At 23.9% G+C, this 13,780-nt stretch overlaps 1 non-coding gene and 1 pseudogene across 1 annotated transcript; one reads left to right on the forward strand and one right to left on the reverse strand.

Moving 5' to 3' along the window:
* Window positions 1-934: 934 nt before the first annotated feature.
* On the forward strand, window positions 935-1,006 carry TRNAC-GCA (transfer RNA cysteine (anticodon GCA)). Its single transcript has one exon. It is a non-coding gene; the product is annotated as a tRNA-Cys (tRNA).
* Window positions 1,007-2,364: 1,358 nt separating this feature from the next.
* On the reverse strand, window positions 2,365-4,469 carry LOC127266328 (sucrose-phosphatase 2-like; annotated as a pseudogene).
* Window positions 4,470-13,780: the final 9,311 nt, after the last annotated feature.

Consider the following 13,780-nt stretch of genomic DNA (forward strand, 5'->3'; position numbering starts at 1 on the left):
TCTATAACGGAAGCGTACCTAAAGAAGAAGTCCTATGCGAAATCTTGGGTGATTAAAAATTTAGTCTTCGCGTCGACTTTTTTTCTATCCTTGACGGGTGAGGAGTAGAAACTGTAGGGAGAGTCAAATCTCTAAACCGCGCTATGTCCCAGAGACTTAATCCTAACCTATTAATAAAATATATCATTTTAGGTTAAATATTGATATTTTGTAACGACCTTTTTGACTTATATATATAATGAGTATTTGAAAAAAAAAATATTCTTTGTACTTTTCTATAAAATATTTTTAAATTTTTATATTCGTAATTGAAAAATAGCGATAAGAGAACGAATGTAAACTAACACTCCTATGTACTCTTTCCGTGTAGACCATTAGTCGATAAAATGTTTTTCTAATTGTTCTTTTTCTAAAAAAACAATAAGTATACATTTTGAGTGTGTTCGTTTGTAGAATTTTAACAAAATTCTACTATTCATCCATTTTTTTTTCCCCAAAAATAATAAATCAAACACCTATTTTTTATTTTTTATATTATACTAAAAATTAATTTTACATTCAAAACATCACATCAACACCTACTTATATCACATCATACAACTATTCAAATTCAAAATTTTTACTATTCAAATCTCAACTCAAAATCCAAACCCCCAAACAAACACACCATTTATTTATATTTTAAAAAATATTAATTAAATTATTATTATTTTTAGAGATAATAATTAATTTAACTAATTTAATATTATATAAATATATTATGCAAATAAAAAATTAACAAAATAATTAGTTTAACATGTTTCTCCTCTAGTTTCAATATATTTGAAGAAATTCATAAACTAACGATTGCAAAATTGAAATCAAACAAATTTAATTAACTGGACAGCAAAATTTAAAAGGTTTATATATACTCTAACTTTAAAATAAATAAAAAGGGTCCATAGCTCAGTGGTAGAGCATTTGACTGCAGATCAAGAGGTCACCGGTTCGAACCCGGTTGGGCCCTAATACAAAAATGTTTTTTTTTTTTTTTTTTTGCATATATTTTCTAAAACACTAGTAAATCTCAAATCATGAAAAATATGGTGCAAAGTTTCCAGCAAATGCAGCAGATCTTTCGAGGACAGAAATACGTTTTAGCTAATATCGGCTACATGGACCAGCAATGAGCATAGGAAACAAGTTGCAGTAAAATGAACTAATAATGATCTCAGGAAAGATATAAAGCTCACCAGATTAGGGAGTCTGCAGGAATGAACAAATAAATATATGTTAGAGCAGAGGGGAATCGATAATTTTGTAACAAAAGGGACGGCAGATTGAGCTGTGTACCTACACCCTTTTGCCAGGCCCGGGGCCCTGCCCAGGGCCCATAGAGCCCCGATTATATATATATAGTCTTATATACTTAATATATAAATATATACTATTATTTTTAAATATTTTAAAGAATAAATAAAATTAATTTTTAAATAAAAAAGTTATTTCATATTATTTTTTTAAATAATTTATGTTTATATTAATTTTTAAATTTTTTATTTATATATTTTAATGTGTTTATTTAATTGTATAATTTTATATATTTTTGTTGTTAATTATGTAAAATTATGAAGATACGATAGAGAATAATATTTTGTGTGTTTTTTATATTTTTATTTTTATGGTTATATATTTAAATTTTTATATTCTATTATATGTTTTGGTGATATTTTTTAAAAATTGTGTATTATATAATAGGTTTATTTTTTTACCAAAAATTTTTCAGTATATTTTTTCAAAAAAAAAACTAATATATTACTTGAGAGGTTTTGATTTTAATAGTAAAATTTGGAATTGAAATTGATATTGGATGTGATATAAATATGCATTGATGTAATATTTTGAATGTAAAATTAGATTTTAGTATAATAATATAAATAAAAATTGATGGTTTGATTTGATGTTTTTGAAGGAAAAATAAAATTAAAATAATAAAATCAAAAGTAAAATCTTACAAGTAAATAGAATCAATTATTTTTTTATTATTTACATAATTTGTTATACTTTATATCAAAAAAATTTCTTCAAACCAAAATACAAAATAAAACACCCTAAATAATACTTTCGTTTGAAAATTTCTTTTAAAAAATTTTGACTATTTATAAAAAAATTTCTTTAAAAAATATTAAATCATATATATTTTTCGGATATTTTATATTAAACTAAAAAATACCCCATTAATTTTATTTATATTTTGATCTTTCAATATATAAAAATTAATTTTATTTTAACATTTACATTAAAAATATATAAAATTATTTTTACTATTATGCTAATATAAAAAGATATATTTAAGGGCCGCCCCGAGCCTCAAAAAAGTCGGTAACGGCCTGCCTTTTGCAAGAAAATGTTCATCGATTTATTATTTTATTGTAGAGCTAAATAAAAAAACACACCAAATATAAAAAAATTGCCCGAGAATGCATATGCACACTAGACTGAGAAGTAGTCCAACGTACAGAAGCTGACTTCAGAGTAGCTATGTAATTCTCAGAATTTTCAACTTCAGCACGCCTCCATCGCTCATAAAACAAGTAAAGTTTCACTATTTCATAAGCAGGATCGAATTTCTCCATCTTAGAGTTGGACAAATCCTTAATGTCCCTTGGAGGTTTGGTCGGGCCAAGATTGAAATGACCGATGGCTTGTATAATACCAGCTGCACATCTATCTGTCGCGTGTTAGGATTGTTTTTCGCATTTGCAGCATACCATTGCAACAATTCTTCCTGGGCATTGCTGACCTGTAAGAATTAAAAGGAAGAAGGAAGCTACACATCAAGAAGAATAGGCTCCCATTGACAAGACTGCAACAAAATTGTGCAAAAATGATAACGCTTACCATGACACCGTATACATCTGGAATACTAAATAATTCAGCATCATTTCCCGAGTCACCGCAAGCTAGTGCCTAGTGTGTTGGTTGGTAGCTTTCCAGCATCCTTCAATTTTTTAAGCAAATAAGCTAGTGCTTGCCCTTTGCCAGCTCCCTGTGGCAATATGTCCAAGTCCATACCTCCGCTGTGTATTATTTTGACATCCAGCTGAAACATCGATAGAGGAAAGCATGACGATGAGATGAATTTTATTTTATTTTTTTCAAAATAATCCGAATCTTTCTGATAGCCAACATAACACACAGAGGAATTTGCATAAATTTGATGTGAATGTGCTTGAGTGGGAAAATTTCCTCATACCCCACCTTGCTGCAGGCGTGTTGAAAGATCTTTGATAACATTCTGAGCCTTGTCTTTCTGCACAGAAAAGCTAACCTTGTGTGGCCGCTGTTCAGTCTCGGACTGCACAATGCCAAATAGAAATATTTAGTGTTACAAAATCAAAGTGTTCGATTGATGCAAGAAAAAACTAATGTGAAAATTAATCAAAAGTGTAGAGCACAAAATATTTGCTGAAAGCAATGGTTGTTTTCGAAGGATACCTGAAGAGTGAGTTCTTTGAACTTGCTCGTCTCTTCGGACACTATTCTCCTGTCCCATTTCTGATTTAAATATTCAACCCAACCATCATCGGGTGTCATTGAGTTACCATATGTTATTTCAGTCCCCACCGACATTATTGTGATATCAGGGGTTAGCATGGGCTTCTCTTTTTTTAACTCCTTGTAGAGTGTGGGTGACCTCCCGGTTGAGAATACTAACAAGGAATCATTCGGATAGTTCGTCTCCCAAAGGGAATTGAATCTAAGGAGAGACATATTCTCAGGATCATGATGATCAACCTGCAGCAGCATTGGCACTATCAATACAACACTAAAGAATCTAAAAAAATAATTAAACACAATAGCAACACACCATTGTATGATCAAGATCCGAGACTATCATGAGGCGAGCACTGCCAGAAAGCCGATCCATGGTTTGTACAATAATCAACACTGCTGAGCTGAAAGATGATAACACTGATTGCTCAATAGCTAACTAATTAACCTAGCTATCAAATAGCTTCATCAAATTATGGAGCAGCTCAAAAATTATTCAGAACAACAATACACATACTCAACACTGAGTATTATTCAACTAATCAATCGAGAAAAGCTATTGATTCAAACACCTCCGCAAACTCCTAGTCACCTACAAATGATCGATACACCAATATCTTCTGCAGTGAATAACAAAATCCAAATAATTGGTGCAAAAATCAGTCCCAATAACAATCAAATAAATGCTAATCTCATAAGAAATAAGCAACAATCAAACCAATCACACAAAACAGCAAAAACCAAAAATTCGATGCCACATGCAGCCACACAATGCAATCAAAAGCACAATCGATGGAGAGGAGAAAGTACCTGAGAAATCAAGCAGGCAGATTAGACGGAGGAGCGATGATGGATGAGGCGGGAGAGAAGAGCTAAGCGATGTCCACAGCACATTCAGTTAATTGGATCGTTAAAATTCCTCCTTTCAGTTTCTCGGGGTTCGCACATAACCTTATCATTCTTCAGGGACCTAAATGAAAATTTCGTAGCTAAGGGGCCCCATTTTTGGGTCTTTGCACAAATTGGGCCTCAATTAAAACTTCGATGCAATTTATTAATTAAATGAATTATTAATTTGGAGTTTAGATTTAGTAAATTAATTAATTCAATTTAAATGTAATTTAGTAATTGCATAAAAAAAGATTCTAATTTTATTATTATTTTATTTATCACCGTACACACAGTACACAAATTATTTACCGATAATATATAATTTCAGTTAACACAATATTAATTAAAATTAAATGCTATTACCACAATACTAAGGATTTGTTCTTTTATCATTTAAAATTAAAATTAACACTATTTACTTGACATAATTTTTAAAAATAAATACTACTCTCTCGTCTCATATCCATATGGTCTAATTAAAGGTGAAAATACTAAATTAATCTTATACTATTATATGATATAAAAGTAATGATATTTGTGTAATATATCGTAAATTTGAAGGGTATTTGTAACATTACATACAATTACTAAAAGTAAAGAAAATGAATACTTTGTTATGAGAACGAATTAAAATAAAAAATGGATAGATTTGTTAGAAAAATCGATCGGAGTTGACCTTAATACTACCAAACTAAAATTCTATCCCGAAATCAAATATTGCACCATATTTGAAATAGAAGGAATATAATTTTTTTTGAAAAATAAAATGATGACATAGATATAAAGAAAAAGTTCAATTGGGAGAAAAAATTTAAAAATTTATTATTTGTTTAATTGTAGTATAATATATACTTGTTCTTTGGTAAATTAAAATATTTAGATAATAAAAAATTAAAGAGAATATTGTAATACTATTGGACTCGATGGGCTTTCGGCTTATTGCACATTAATTTTAAAATATTATTGGTTCTGTTTACTCGTGGCATTTTTATTGTGATTTTACTTTTTTTAAAAAAAAAAAATATTAAATCAAACACCTATTATTTATTTATTATATTATACAAAAATTTTATTTTATATTCAAAACATCAAATCAATATATATTTATATCACATCAAATAACTATTTTAATTCAAAATTTTACTATTCAAAATCAAAACCTAAAATCAAAATCTTACAAGGAAATAGATTTATATAATGTAATAGATAATTGAATAAACATTTCTATACTTAAATCAAATAGGGTGTGTTAATTTGATTAGAGATTTGAATTTTGAATATTGACAATTTTAAATTTTAAAAAGATATTTAATTTAATATAAATAAGTATTTTTATAATATTTTAAATGTAATAATAATTTTTTGTATTATTTTAGAACAATATAATAATAATAATTTGATATATATTTAATTTTTTTTCAAATTTTACAAAGATCATAAAATAAAAAAAAGGGGTTAATTTCGATCAAAATGAATTAATTCCCAGTCCAGAGAATATTTTAATTAATTTATCCATTATATATGTACAAAATAATAAGGACAGCAGCAAACGACAACAGGATCGATCACCCTTGGATGAAGGGTACTGCAATATACTGACATATCCAATAAAGTCGTTATTTGTCTGCAACTTAATTTGTATATTATATTATATAATAATAATAATAATAATATAAATATTAATACTTAGAACCGTAACATAAATATATATGCCATCAAGTTGAATGGTGGAAGTGTTTATTATTTTGTATTAAATAATTAATTTTTTTTATTGTAAGAAATGAAGTACATATTGTTTATATTATATAAATGTATATATATTATATTTTTATTATTATTATTTATCGAAAACTGTATCATCAAAATAATATTAAGTGGACAAACTCTAAACAATTTGAATTGTTTTTCTTCAATGAAATTTTGTAATAAATGTAACAGAGTAAGTTCAATAAATTCACATTTTAAAACTAAATGCGCATATATTATACTTTCTCTCTGTCCGGTTAATTTGTCCTTTTTTTTCACATAATATATTTTTTTATTTTTTTAAATATAATTATATATTTTAATTATATTTAGAATTTAAATTTTTTTATTTTAATTAAACTATTTAATTATATTAATCTTAATTTATAATTATTTTACTGATACACTTCTTAATTATTTACCGATTACTTAATATCTAAAAATTTGGTATATGAAATGGACAGTTGGAGTGAGAGGAAGAGTATATATATATATATAAAATCAATCTAATAATAATTAATAATAATAATAATAATAATAATAATAATAGTGGGCACGATGGAATAAAAGGTGAAATTATTGAGGAGGATAAGAATATAGTATATTATATTTAATGGGGAAAATCTGCAATTAGGAAGAGTTAATGAGGTTTTGGGAAATGGTAATAAATGCGGAAAGCAAAGGAGAATCGTGAGTGTAGATTAGGTTACACGTGGGAGGCGTGAAGAGGCGTTCCTCGATGGGTTTCTAGGCAACACGTGTGTGGACACGCGCCGCCCCAGGATCCTTGGTGTCCAGCCACGAGCTCAGCCAGTGGCCACCCGCCCCACCGCCGTCCCTGTCACGTGCTCTGGCCGGCACCGCCACTTTTTTACGATAGCTCCACTCCTGACCTGATAACCTCCTTTTCTTATATAATACTTACCACTTTTTTTAATTAATATTTTATATTTACTAAATAAATAATTATTTACTCATTTTATTTTACCTTTTGTTTTTTTTAGATTATCTGCAATCACACAAAAATATTTTTAAATATATATAAACAAAATCTAGTAATTTAATATCAAATGAAATGAGGGGGAAGAAATGTAGTCCTCTCTCTCACCCTATCTAGGATTTTTTTTTTTTTTTTTTTACTGTTCTGGATTGTCAGGGTGTGTTTGTTTGGGGATTGAATTTATACTATTCATTCAATTTTTCTTTTAAAAATATCAAATCAAACACTTATTTTTTTATTTTTTATATTATACTAAAAATCAATTTTACATTCAAAACATCAACATCAACACCTATTTATATCACATCATACAACTATTCAAATTCAAAATTTTTACTGTTCAAATCCTAACTCAAAATTCAAACTCCCAAACAAACACACCCAAAGAGTATATATTTTTAATTAAAGAAATTATATAATAATATCAAAATATTGTAATTTATTACATATATATTACAATTAATATATATAAGGAAGTATAAAGAGCAAAAAAATATCAAAAAAGTTTTATATATTTTTATTTTTAATAAAATATTATTTTCTCTTCGTTTCTTAAGAATGTATTTATTTATTTTTTGTGTCATTGTACTTAACACTAAAACATACTTATATTTATATAATATTTTTATACAAATATTATTAATACAACACTAATAAGAGTATTCTTTTTCTTTTTCTTTTGCTTTGAAATATGTATAAATATAATATTCAAAATTCAATACGCAAAAATTAAATAAATACCTGCTAAGGGACTAATGAAATATTATTTTTTTTAATATACTGCAAACAAAAAAGTACATTAGATAGAAGTATAGGATTTGTTCACCCAAAAATTTTTCTAATAGCATAATTTCTTAAAATATTAAAAAAATATATAATATATATTAATATAATTTTTTTATATATATTTATAAAAAAAGAAAAACACAAAGTGAATAATTTTATTCATCTTGAATTACAAATGTAAATGTACTATTCAACACTTTATTGAACACTAAAATTAATCTATGATGTTAATAAGGCCATAAGTTATACTTCTTCTGTCTCAATTCAAATAGGACTTTGAAATTTTATAGTAAATTTTCAAATAATAATATTTTATTATTTAGTAGAAATGTGTAAATTGATTTTAATATTTTTTTATCATTTGTATTTTATATATAAATTAATTTTATGTGTAATGATATATTTGTAATTTACTAAAAAGTTAAATGGTATTTTGGTAATAATATTTTATTATTTTTATTATAATATGAAATTCATACTTTTTGAGTGATGCCGACAAAAATGATAAAAAAGAATACTTTGAGTTAAAATGGAAGAAGAATTTTATTTTTTTGTCTAGTCCTAAATGTTTATATTTATTGTTATAAGGCGTTTATAAAATAATAAATTTAAGTAATAGTTAATAGGTGTTTTTGTATATATAAACACATTTTTACTTTTTTAAAAAATAAATAAATAATGCAAATAAATATAAATTTAATAATATTATAAGGCCACCTTAGCTAAAATATATTCCTTCCGTCCGTCTATATGGATTAGATTTACTTTTTGCGTTATTATACTTAACATTAAAAATATTCTTATATTTTTATACTTTTTTGTACAAATGTCATTTTATTGGTATTATAAAACACTAATTAAAGTAATTTTGTATTTTTTTTCTTTTAATTTGTACTACATTTTGATAAAATAAATAAATGGGACCTTAAAGCTGGATGGAGGTAATATTTCTTATGTTTGAATAGATAAAAATAATAAAATGTACTCCCTCCGTCCCTTAACAATTTATCCATTTTTTCATTTCGGTCCGTCTCATAACAAAGTATCAATTTCATTTTTTTAGTAATTGTACTATCTACTTAATATTACAAATACCCTTATAATTTACAATATATTACACAAATGTCATTACATTTATATCATACAATACTAATAGGATTAATTTAATTTTTTTACCTTTATTTATACTTTATCTTAATATAATACTAATATTTCTAAAACTTCGTAAAAAAACAAATGGATATATAGATTTGGGACGGAGAGAGTATATTTTTAGTATAAGATTGTTCCAATACATTTGCCATGTTTACTTTATCCTCACTCTTTTAGATGATATAATTTTGATTGTTTTGTACAGTTTGTTTTTACTTTTTGTTAAAATAATTATATAAATTATATTTCTAGGAGAAAAAGAAATATTAAAAAGAAAAGTATAAATGAAAAAAAAAAAAAAAAACATTTACAAATTTTTTAGAATAATTAAAAAAATAATAATAAATATATTGATATCGAATAAGATAATCTATATTCAGCCCATGTTCATTTTTTATTAGTGGTGTTGCGATTTGGTGTCGGGGTTATAAAATTAGATATTTTATTATAAAATATATTGTAAGATATTTTTATTAAAAAAGTACAAATTTTTTAATTATTTCATATATTTTTATTAATTAATAAAATATAATTATTTATATTATACTATAAAGTTTCAAATATCCCCGTTGAGATGAAATATACTCCCTCCGTCCCATTTAACATGGGCCTATTACTGTACACACGGGAATTTAGGTAAAGTATAATTAGTAACCAATTAAGAAATGTATTAGTAAAAATAATTATAAATTAAGATTAAGATAACTAAATAATTTAATTAAAATTTAAAAAAATTAAATTTTAAATTATAAAATATGATTAAAGTGTATAATTAATTTTTTAAAAAAAGAAAGGACAAATTATGTGGAACGGATGAAAATAGAAAATAGAGATAAATTATGTGGGATAGAGAGAGTATGTTATTGTAGAATGTAGTGATGCACATAATTAAAATCATATGCTTTGTTTGCTTGAAATTTTCAATCCAACTTTTAGATCTACTAATTATTTCTCCGAAAAATATTAAATAAATGTTTTTTAAAATTTTTTTATACTCTTAAAATAATAATTTATTTTACATTTAAAATATTAAATCAAATACTTTATCCGTTTACAAACTAATGTCTTACTTTTCTATTTGAAATGTTCAAGAATTATTGTCATTTTTTTTATTTTATACATAGAATTTACTTTTTTTGCCCTTGTTTTATTTATTCTTTTTTTTCTATACACTAAATAAATAGCAAATTTGTCAATTCATCACAACAAAAAAAAATAATATTAATCACCTAAAAAAATGTGTAAATGTCAATTAGGACATTAGAAAATATACTGTGGAAGTATTTATTAATATCATATCAAATAATTATTTCAATTTAAAATTTTAGGCGGCGGATCTCAGGCTAATTGGGTCGAATCAGCCTAGTGTTGATTTGACCCAGTTAACATTTGTATTAAAGATATATGTTATTTACAATATAACATATTTATAACCAAATGTATATTTTGTTATAAAACAACATATATTGCGTTATATAAAAGTACTATATATACATGCTTATATTATTATTATATTAGTATATGTTACTCGGATCAAATCAGCATAGTATTGATTAATTAGACCCAATCAATAAGAGATTTAGATTTAAAATTTTATTAATTAAAAATAAAAATTAAGTTATCAAACCAACGAACAATGACATTCAAATTTTTGTTTATTTGGTTAAATTTAAAAAATGTACTACTTTCGTTTTATTTCAAATAGGTCATTTGAAATTTTACAATATATTTAAAAATAATAGTATTTTATTGGTTATTGAAAGTGTAAGAAATTTTGATATTTTTACAATTTTATTTTATGTATAAATTAATTGTATATGTGATGACACGTTTGTAATTTAGATAAAAATTAAGTGTATTTTGGTATTAATATATAATTCTTTTTATTAAAATAGAAAATGATACTTTTGACTATGACGAACAAAAATGATAAAATGAGTACTTTGAATTGAGATTAATGGATATTAAATAACTTAAAATTATAGTTTAATATATGAGTTTGTTTGTACCCATTTTAATTTTTTTTTTTTTTTTTGACATGATTCATAATATATATATATATTACCTTCTCGTATAAGTCAATATTCAATATAAAATATTATTTTTTATATCATTTTATATAAAAAAAATCTTAAAAGATCATTAAATAAACAAACCTTATACTTATTTAATATTCTTTCCGTCCCACCTATCGTGTTCAGATTATTGTATATACGAGAATTCAGAATAAATATAATTAAAAAATAATTATGTATTAGTAAAAATAATTATTTTATAATATAAATAATTGTTCTATAATATAAATAATTATAAATTAAGATAACTAATTAATATAATTTAAATTAAAGGAATTATAAATTAAAAAATTTAAAATAAAATTAAAATGTGTAATTATATTTAAAAAAAAAAAAGAAATGAAATGTAAAACGTATAGAAATGACAATATGCGGAGAAAACATAAATGTCAGATAATAGCATAAGTAAATAATATACATTTATATGTGATTAACATAAATTTTTATATATATAAGAAAATTTTGAATATATATAAAGTATATGCATTTATGATGAAAACAAATAAAACTTTATAAAATTGCAAATGAAATCGACCTTGAGATTTTATTCTTTTATTAAATGCATAACAAAATCAAGCATACCCTAAATTATAGGGTGTGATATTTTTATATGAAAAACAATACTTCAGCTAATATTTACATTGAAAATAGTATAAATATAATATATTATATTTGAATATGAAAAAATTAATACAAAATAAAAATAGCAATTATTGAGGTGGGACCTTCGAAGATTATACTTCCTTCGTCCCATATTGAGTTTTTTGGTTACTGTAGAAACGAAAATATAAGATAAATATAATTAATAGATAATTAAGAATATATTAGTAAAAATAATTAATTTATAATATAAATTATTATAGATTAAGATTAAGATAGCTAATTAGTTTAATTAAAAAATTTTTAAAAAATTAAATTAAAAAATTAAAATGAGACTTAATCATTTTTAAAAAAAAAAAGTGACATGAAATGTGTGACATACAGAAACACAATATCGACATAGTAGATGAGACGAATGAAGTATTATTTATTTATTTCTTTACTGATGGGAATATTATTATTATTATTATTATTATTATTATCCTATGTATATAATTTTTTTATTTTTTTTTTTAGATTTTTACAAATTTTTTAATGGAAAATTTTCAATATATACCACTTACTCAATTACAAATTTTTTATTATTGAAATAATAGGATAGTGGGGTAGTTTCCTATTTTACTTTTTTTTAAAATTTAGTTTGTGTATCAAATAAGTATTCTCTCAATAATTTAGCAAAATATCAGCAATTAGCCTCTGTTGCATCTAGGGAAGAATTTGAACTTTTCGTTCTACCATTTGAGATTTTTTGAAGAGGCAAAAACTTGGCATGGATTTGGTGACTCTCCCTTCTACCATTTGAGATTTATTTGAATAGGCAAAAGTTTGACAAGAATTTGGTGACTCTCCCTTCTACCATTTGAGATTTCTTTGAAGAAGATTTCAGATTTTACTTTGAACTATTTGACTTTTTGTATTTGTGAGAATTTTTATATTTTCGTTTGGGTTGAAGAATTTGGTTGAATATTAAAGAATAATTTGTATGAAGGTAATTCAATTGTTATTATTTATACATCTCATAAATTCAAAACAATTTTCATATTTTTTTACATTTAATTGTTAATTCTTTTATTTCAATTTGTTAATTGTTACTTTGTTTTATTTTATTTTTTTCTTGTGATGCAATTCTTGACACTGATGATGCTAACTGTGGGGTGTGGATGCATTTGGATTTGAAGTTCTCTTATTGTGGTAAATAATTTTCAATTTAAACGACTTAACTATGTCATATTTCCTTATCTGAATGATGGTAATTGAATTAAAACAAATTAGGACTCTCGGCCTCGTATAGTCAGTTAAACCGTTCAATTTAAAACAATTTATTTTAATTACATTTATTTCTAAATTGTCTTCCACTTTTTATTATAATTTCAATTTATCTTTTTTTTTTTGTCGTTTGCTAGTTAACATTTTAGTATTCATGAAGTTAATTTAAATTTTTCGTAGAAAAACTGAGATTGAAAGTTGTTCATCGAACACTCATTTGCAATTTGAAGATAATTCAATCATCAAATAAGGTGAGTATTTTTTTTATAAATAAATAATTATAATTTTTCTATAATAATTTATCTTGCACATCATTGTGTCTATATTTATATATATATATATGAAATGATGTATCAAGGTTGTTATCTATAAATACATAAAAAATTTAGTATCTTTACATGTTCTTTTTAGATAGTTTTAATATTTTTTAGGAAGATATTAATTAAAAATTTTGAATTACTTACTTTTTTTTTCTAATAAAGTAAATATATATTTTTTATCTATTTATATTTATATAAATGAATACCCTCCGAGCAGAACAAAAAATTGTTCGATTACGACGAAGAAAACAACTCCATTTAAATATTAAGATTATTTTTAAAATTAGTTTATTTATTTTTTATTTTGATCCTTCTAAATATTAAGATTATTTTTAAAATATTGCATATATTATTTAAAATATATATTATTTATTTATAATTTATAAAATAAATTTATATAATATAATTAT

Source organism: Andrographis paniculata, unplaced genomic scaffold, assembly GCF_009805555.1.
Source record: "Andrographis paniculata isolate CXL003 unplaced genomic scaffold, ASM980555v1 Contig75END, whole genome shotgun sequence".
Taxonomy (NCBI): Eukaryota; Viridiplantae; Streptophyta; class Magnoliopsida; order Lamiales; family Acanthaceae; genus Andrographis; species Andrographis paniculata.